The following is a 9,074-nucleotide window of genomic DNA, read 5'->3' as shown; positions in this document are numbered from 1 at the left end:
TCTGAATGGCAACGCAGCACTGTGGTGGATCAGCTGCTCCTCCTGGTTTTGTATCAGCAGCAAACGTGCTGAGGGTGCACCCTTGTCCCTTCATCTGGTTCATTGGTGAGTAAGTTCAACAGGACTGGACCCAGTGCAGACCCCCAGGGGACACAGCTATGGGCCTCCAGCTAGACTGTGCAGCTGAGCACAACCCTCTGAGCTCTGCCACTTCTCAGTCCACCTCACTGTCTGCTCATCTAAGTGTACTTAAATTATAAGCTGTCTAGAGGAATGCCAAGGTTGCTTTGTGTATTACTTAGCACAAAAGCGTGATCTTACAGCACTATCATTAAAGTAGTGCCGTAATCAACACGTTCCCTGTGCAACACCTTGGTACTTAAGTGTACATGAATGTGTTTGCTGACAACACTAAAAAGCCCTCTCCTCTGTGTTAATTTCTTTTAACCCCTCAGACAAAAGTTCCAGAAGATGTCTCATGGTAAAGCGAGAAGCTTAAAAGCCCAGGCATGCCCTTGGCAGATAAATTGCTTTTACAAAGCACCCTGAATTTTGAAACCATGATATTCTAGATGCAGTGGGAGAGGCAGAAGGACACTGTAATGGATCCCAGTCAAAAGTTCATGCGATAAAATGAGTTTTCATAACGGTTGCAGTTAATAGGAACACACTTGTGAGGCTATAACTTAAGAGTGAGGAGTCAAAATGACAAAGTGCTGCGGTTGTCATACCCAAATTTATTGAAAGAAAGGGATTTGTAGTTATTATGTAAATGATGCGTCGAGTTCTCAATGCCAGCTTTTCTTTTGTGTGGAATAATTAATGCTGTAAGCTTATCTGGATTCTCATACATAATGCAAGCTTTAAAGTCCAGGTTCTAATGTAAAGATAAACTGGGTAGCTAGCCAAGAATAAACTCAGTATGTGGAAAAAGTCTCAAGTGTATTCCCTATATATTATCAGCTTCCAGTCAACTGGGGTAACTTTGAATATCTGCTTTAGAAACCAAGCTGTTCATTCTCCCTGCGCAGAAGAATGGTTGCAGACATGTGCCATGGAGCTCAGGGTTTGGCATTTATACTGCCTCTTTTAGGAAACTGATTTGTTCTTTGTTGTGGAAAAAAGATATTGTCCCCAAAGCCTGGGGAGTGAAGTATTTAAAGATAAAGGTAAGGTATTCAGAACATGAGTCTTCACGGTGGAGAAGAAATGGCTAAGGGAGTGTTTGTCCAAGGCTTATGGGTGGTATAAAGAAAATAGAGTTACTGTTTGCTGTCTCTTCCACTGTAGAAACAAGGTGCATCAAATATACTGTGAGGCAGTGGATGGGACTGACCATATACTGTGTGAGAAGGCTGAGGAGCTCCTCGCAACAGAGTATGTGAATGCTAAAAAAAATTGTGTAGATTTAAAGAGCTGGGGGGAAATGGAAGAAGAATCTATCAGGGTAAAACTAAATACAGTCACGAAGTGTTGAAAGCTAGAGCAGTGTTTTTAGGGATTCAGTACTGCTTATTCTGTGCTCTTTATCTCGTATGTTTCAGGAATTCAGGTGTTAGGTTATAAGCATGTTTCATCCTATGGTTAACAAAGCTTTGTTCTGACCCTGCCAGAAGTATGGGAAATGTCTGAGAGCTGTTTCTCAAGAAATGCAGGAGTTTGGCAAGAACTCCTGATTGTGCAGGTCTGTCCTAGCTTGAGAAACAGAAGACCTGTAATTTGATTGTGTAGGAGGTGGGAAGGGGAGAACATGGGGTGAGGGAATTCCTTCATTTCTCTGTAAAGCCAGGAAGAATCCATCCATTCTCTCATTTAAAAAAAAAAAAATCTCTTGTTGAAAATAATGTGGTGACTCTTGTTTTTGTTCTTAAAATCTTTTCATCAACAACAGGATATAAGACTGAAGGTGGCCTCTGTACTTTGTGTGCAACCACCTCTTTTGTACTTGCAGGCAGAGTGAATAACCTAGAGACCATTTAAAGGAGCAGAGCAAACTGAACATCTCTTTTCTCACTGACTGTGAAGTCCACTAAGAAGTAGTAATTTTTTGCTGGAGACAAATCCAGTTGGATGGAAGGAACGAGAGAGTTTCTCGTTTGCGTTTTATGATGTAAAACTTCATTGTCTCCAGATCCCATGCCTGTCAGTATTCAGCAGGCATTTGGACAATGCCCTCATGAATTTGCTTTAGCTTTTGGTTAGTGATCATCTTTGAAAGTCCCTTCCAACGGCATTTCTCTTTTAAGATCTTTCTGCACAGTGGCAGTGAACAATTCTGTTTATACATTGCTTGCAGTAAGGAATAGCTGAGACTTCAGGTGCCCCAGCTCAGGTTCATTCTTGTCTGTTTCTTTCCAAATATTTTACAGCATTGAATTCCTCTTCTCTTGTCCATGGGCCACTGAAGACCTGCAAAGCTGACAGTGATACACTGCAATTGTTCCATTAGCTTAATGGAACTGTTTCAACTCCTCCTCCCGTTTGGCTACTGTGGTGGTTTTACCGTGCTAGGCAGCTGAACACCACAACCGCTCTCTCACTCCCCCTCCTCAGATGAGGAGGGGAAGAAGTAAAGGAAAGAACAACTCACGGGTTGAGATAAGGATAATTTAATTAAAGATAGATATATATATATATATTTGTATAATTAAGAAAATATTATTATTAATTAATTCAACTAAAGGGAGAAAAGGGAAAGGGGAAGAGGGAGGGGGAGAGGGAATAACAAAACAAGTAAAGGCTGTATGGAAGTGCAGAGGAAAGAAATTACTCTCTACTTCCCACAAATGAGCGATGCTTGACCACGTCCTTGAAGCAGGGCCTCAACGCACGTAGCCGGTGTTCGGGAGGAGGACAGACGTTTTCGCAACGAGAGCCCACCCCTCCCCTCTTCTTCCTTTTTCCACCTTTTATTGCTGAGTGTGACATCATATGGTATGGAATATCCCTTTGGGTGGTTTAGGTCAGCTGCCCTGCTGATGTTTCTTTCTCACTTTTTGCCCACCCCCTAGGAGGGTCAGAGAGAGTCCTGATGCTGTGCCAGCACTGCTCAGCAGCAGACACAACACTGGTGTGATACCACTGCTGTTCTAGCTACAAGTGCAGAGCGCAGCACTGTATGGGCTGGTGCAGGGAAAGTCAACATCCCAGCCAGACCCAGTACAGCTACACTCAGGGATTTGTGCGAGTGATCTCTAAAAGCTGTCCAGTTCAGCCACTTGGGAGGCATTTGATGGCAGTGGGCAGTGCACATTAAGTAATAAAATATGCTGATATATTAAAAAAAACGAAGGCATATTAACTTCCATGTTACCTTTTGGGAGCTGTCAAGAGTACAATGCGTTAAGTTCATCTACCTCAAAGGTGAGTTTCAAGCAATGCACCCTGCCTTCTGGTTAGCTGGGCCACAGGGACTGACCTCACAGCAGGCTAGTGGTGCACTCGAACATACATTTTCTTGGTCATGTGGGGTCCTGTGTGTGTTTGTCTGCCTACATCTGTGTCTGGAGCTGCATCTCCAGGTGAAGTTCCAGCCATTGTGACTGAGAAGACAATCCAGGGATACCTTTGCAACAGGACAACAATATACAATACCCAATTACAGTTGATGGGGAGCACAGCAGGGTGGAAAACATGGTTGTGTTTAATTCCAGATGCACAAAATTGTTATGCCTCAGTCTGTTCTTGGGCACGTCACAGTAAGAAGTAAATCTAGTGAACATCTGGAAAGAACGAATCAAGATAAATGGCAGCTGCAGTTTTAAAGAGAAGAGTTTTTTCATTCTAGTTCCTGAAAATGTTTGTTTTAAATGTGATTCAGTTTAAATGTGATTCAGTACTACTACCTTCTAAATACCCTACCTAGAACTGTGGTGAGTTTTTTTTTCTTTTTTTTTCCTTTCAGGGGTAATGGGTATTGTCTGCTTTCTCTGATGTTCTGAATGTTTATTCTTTGCCAGGAATTGTACCTTACAACAGTCACATATCTAGTCATTTTTTTTTTTTTTCAAAAGAACTTGAAACAAACTTCTATATTCTATTATTTTTATCAGCCTTCACTGAAAATTATTTTATCTATAGTGCTGGGAGTTGCATGGGGACTCTATGCCGAAGACTGGCTTGTGCTCCCTTTGGTCTGTCACTACATTGGTTTGTTACTGTAAATGCAGTGACAGAGCTGGCAAAGGAAGAAGAGCATCGGAGCAAAAAATATGTATATATTTTTATTGCTTAACCCATACAATTGTAGACAGAGCTTCAGTGAATAAAATGAGTAAATTAGGATTCACTGTATTTGCTTTCTGTGCGTCACCACTAATAAAATTTGATTGATAGTGGTCTTAAATACTCTGTAATAATAACGTATTCTGTTTCTGTTTGCTTGTGCATTCTCCATTAACATGTTTAAGTGCATGTTAGCAGGAAACGATGGAGCCAGTATAATGTGAACAAATAAAGAAAGGCATAGTGATTAATGCATGCATGTATGGTTGTATCGTTAGTGTACCATAGGCAAGCAGTAGGCCTGGATTCTTTATTCATTCTGTGTTTTTGGTTCTGGCTGAATGTTACCAAGCTGCTCACTGCATTTCAGTGACAGAGGAGAGGCTGTTGTTAGTGCTTCGTTAGTGTAATTAATGCACATGTGTCCAAGCTTGCAGCAGCTTGTGATGGAAAGGTGGGACCACCGGAGGAGCCGCTGTCACCTCATACCACCCCCCCCCCCACCTCTCTGCATGCTTCCAGCAGGTAAGTGTGTCTAGGGGTCCTCAACTGCACGAAGATCTTCTGTCACAGAGTCTGGAAGGTTGACTTCTCTGGGGATACCTCGCTGCTCCAAGTTCCCTCTAGCACCCATGTGTATTCAGATCCAGTTTCTGTCCAGCTCACAGGCCTTTTCAAAGGCACTTGATAGATGTTAATGGTGTAGGTGGCTGCCAGTAAGAGGTGAGTGAAACTTGTGTTGCTTTTACCTACTGTTCTTAGCTCAGGGGTCCGGTGTTGAGGTAAGGGCCCCCGCTTCATGTAGTCACAGTCACCTTCAGGTACATGGCCTTAGTTCTGCTTTTGAATGCAATGTTCAGTACCCTGCAGAGGTTGTTTGAATCGGATCAGAGAGTGTTTCTAAACACCACAGTTCAAAGTGGAATGGGTAGGACGTGCACTTATTTGGCACTGCACTGTTGAACCCACACATGACTCTCAGCAGTGCTCCTAGCCAGCACGTTTCCTCACATTAGGAGCATTACCCTGAGACCCTGGGCTCCTGAGCTGACAGCAGCACCCCAGCCCAGAGCTCCTGCCCGTGTGCCTGTTCCTGGTTTGGGATGGCCCTGCTCTCCTGGCTGTGCGGGTTCAGCAGCTTGGGGCTGAAAAGGGCAAGGTTGATGGCAAGGTTAAGATGAACTGTAAAAACAGCTGGGGCCAGCTGGGGTGAGGGGAGGAGAGGTGCAGGGTGACAGTCTGGGGCCCAGGTGTCTGCCGAAGAAGTCAGCACCTTGCAAAAGCTCTTCTTGTGGAGACTTTTCCTCACCTAACTCCTGAGACCTCTAGGGGTCACACGAGTGCTGTTCTTGTTTGGGCACTTCAAGGCAGTACTAGCGGGCAATTAAAAAAAATAAATGATTAGAAAAATAAAAAACAACCCCAAACCACCTGGTCTTAGCTCTAGTTGTTTTCCATTCTCTAAGAAGCAGTGAGCAGTGTAGACTTGGTGCCTTGTTAGCATGATTCCTCCTGCTGATAGCTTTTTATTAAGGAATGTATCCTATGGGCCACTGCAAAGGCTGCTGTTAAAGGGCTGTTTCATCTCCTCAGAAGCTATGCTTTAATTTACAGACCTTAATTTACATAGGCCAGTAGTGTTATGAACAGGACAGTCTGGAGGCCGTCTGCTAGTTTTCAGAGTACTGGGGAGCGAAGTCTTCACGAGCAGTCCAGACTGTGGTCCTACACCTGGTCGGGGCAGCCTGGCATAGTGCTGAGACAGAGAAAATGCATGCTGAAGGCATTGGGATCAGGTCAGCAGAGAGATGTTAACTTACAGTTTCTGACCAATGTCAAGTAGCCTGGAAAAACAGGTTTTGGGCAAACAGCTTTCTTGTCCTTTAGTCCTTATATTCTCTTTTGTGTGTAGAAAGAATCCTGTTATGGTATGGATATGGTCATAATCCAGGGCATAGGATTCAACTTTAGCCTTGTGATTGGCTGCACCCTGTAAACGTGTCTCCTTGAGTTCAGTAATCATAAATGGTGACTGGGTAGGGCAACATCTCTGACATGGAAGAAAGGGATTGTTTGCTCTTGCTATTGATTTGTAGCAAATCTCATGCTCAGCTTGCTGCAAATGTAATATTAACGTGAAAAAGGGTCACTTTATATGAGACCATCTCCACGTACAGTTAGGCTGAGGAAAGGGAAATCATTGAGGCAGTTCAATCAATATTTAGCTTTCATTTCAAGAGATGGAAGTACTGATATGTGCCATTTGTAACTTCTGAAGAAGCCAGAAGAAATGGAGCAGGATGTGTCATACAGAGGCTCCTGATTGTTCTGGCAGGTTCACCGTGGTAATCAGCCTGCTCTTGCTCCCAGAGATGAAGGTTCTTCTCAAAATGCTGATTTAACCTTTCACTTTTGCATCAAATTGCAACCTGTGTTGGAAGATAGCTGGAGAGTAGAGGCTGTTCAACTCAAATGAAGTAGCAGGTGTAATGGAACTGTGTTGGAGGTAATGTGATCCAGTTCAAGTGATCCACTTTAAATCACAGGCTGGTCCTTGCTGATGCTCTAGCCTTTTACAGGACACTGTTTCCAGCTACTCCCTGGAGGTGGTCCTCCTGAACCTGGCTTGGTGGGTGACTCCTTCACCTTCCCTCTGCCCCAGGGGGACTCGGACCTGATGGTCTCCCTGCACATGGCAGAGGCATGCTGCTGAGAAGGCAGAATGGCTGAAGGCACTACTGTACTGTGTCGTAGACGTGGGCATAAGTGCTTGAATGATGGATGTAGAATCTACCATGTGATCGGTTCAACCCAGAGACATCTACCAGGATAAATACAGCTTTGCACAGGACAAAGTAGCTTGCTTGTTCAGCACAATGAAATACCCTTGCCCAGTGTACTGGGCTACAAATATTGGTTTGCACTAGCTGGCTCAGAGATGGTTATTAGTACAGCCCAGGCCTGGAAATGTTACTGAGTGCTAGCCCTAATGGGAGCTGCTGCTGGCAGGTCAGCGTGGGGAGCAGAACTTCTTTGTGCAGCAGCAAAATGTACATCACCATTCGTTTCTGTTGCACTGCAGCTGTTGATTTGCTGTTTTATAGCATGTGTTTTCTTTAAAAACAAACAAACAAAACCTCCAAACACAAAAGACATCCAGCCAGAACAACAAGGTAATTATGAACCACATCGGTATGAGTGTTGGCTTAAATCCATTACATACACCAAACCCTGCCTATAGTAAAGGAACATAGGACAATTACTGATTTCAGAAATTCCTGTTCATACAGGACATGTAAAAGATTACAAGAGGTGAACTCAAAAGAGAGAAGTATTGCAGGGATGGGACCTAAAATTGCAGGCTTTGTATGTGGATAGTGGGGCTTTATCACAGCCTGGTTACAGCCAAGGGGCAGATTCACCGTGGTGTGACATCTAGTTTCAATGAGATGCTTCAGGATTTTAAAAACGAGGCACCTGAATATCACTATATATCTGTACCAAGATCCTGCTGCTGGTGGTCTGGCTGGGATTGAGGCCACCACTGTGGTTTGCCTTGCAGCAAGCACTCAGCGATTTTCTTGTAGCGTGTGTGTGTGAATAAACCACTCCAGAGGGGGTTGAGTACAAAATATAACTTTGATGTTTCTTTGTTGTTGTTGCCTGATACATTTAGGGAGATGCTTAGCCAGGACAGTGTGTATCATGTTAGTAATTTCCCTACTTAACTAGTAGAACTTAATTGTTTCTTACTTCCAGAGGTACTTTTTGGCAGTTTGGAGAGATGGCACATGTAGAAATAGAGCACTATGCTAGAATAGCTGCTTTGGCTAAGCTCAGGAGCCTGCAAAGAGGCTACCCACCATTAGTATTTTAAATCCAAATCCAGTCAAAGCTGGCACCTGTGGGTAGCTGATGCTTTGGGAGCAAGACCACCACTTCGGAGGTCTCCCCATGGTGTTTCGGGCTGTGCAGTTTTCGCATGCTTACCCTTCAGGTGCACTCAGGTGTTACTGCTGAATAACTAAAGGCAATTTTTATTACAGAGATTAAAAAAAAAATAAATCACAATGAGTGAAATCTGCAGGAAAGGGGAAAAGAGAGTTACTTTAATCCGGGAGGGGGTTGGGAGGGAGATGGGTGCTCAGCAAAATCCAGTTTTGTTAGAATTTCTTTACTGTTTACCTCGTATTTGAGCCTCCTCTTTTTTTTTTTTTTTTTTTTTTTAAAAAAAAAAAAAATCACTCCTAGAGATTATGGTGTCTCACTGTAAGTATTATCTCTCCACAGAACTTTATCTATATGAAGTAATTTACCTAATTGCATGCTATTGAGAGAAAAGAGTTTCATTCTGGTTCCAAGGTTCACTGTGAAACTAGGTGAAAAAGTATCTTATCAGGGATCTATACAGTCATTTGTAGTTTGCTCTTGTTCCCTTAAATACTGTTCAGCAACTCTAGGTCCTATAAAAAATAGGTGACATTTTGCAGAATTCCTCCTACAAGAAGATCAATACTGATTCCTTTTGCTGCAGTCAGTGGCTGTAGCATAGCACTGTTGTTATACAGCATAACTTCTGTCGTGGTTCTTCTGTTTCAGCCTCCCTGAGTTTAATGCTGGAGATTTATTACATGCTTTCTATCTGGGTTAAGTATTTTGGCCTCTGGATCTACTAATTGCCATTTGTAAATTTTCCTGGTTGTAAAGTTCACAAAGATAACTTGGTCTCTGTGGCTTAAACGCTTCGTACATTTCAGGTTATGAAAGGCAGCACAGAAGTTTGCTGAGGTTCAGCAAGAAGAAAGATTATTTTGCCTTTATAGAGCACTGCTATTATTTTTTTCATGACA

The sequence above is a fragment of the Oxyura jamaicensis genome, chromosome 4 (genome assembly GCF_011077185.1).
Source record: "Oxyura jamaicensis isolate SHBP4307 breed ruddy duck chromosome 4, BPBGC_Ojam_1.0, whole genome shotgun sequence".
NCBI classification, from domain to species: Eukaryota; Metazoa; Chordata; class Aves; order Anseriformes; family Anatidae; genus Oxyura; species Oxyura jamaicensis.
The sequence above is the reverse complement of the archived record's forward strand: the minus strand, read 5'-3'. Positions refer to the sequence as shown.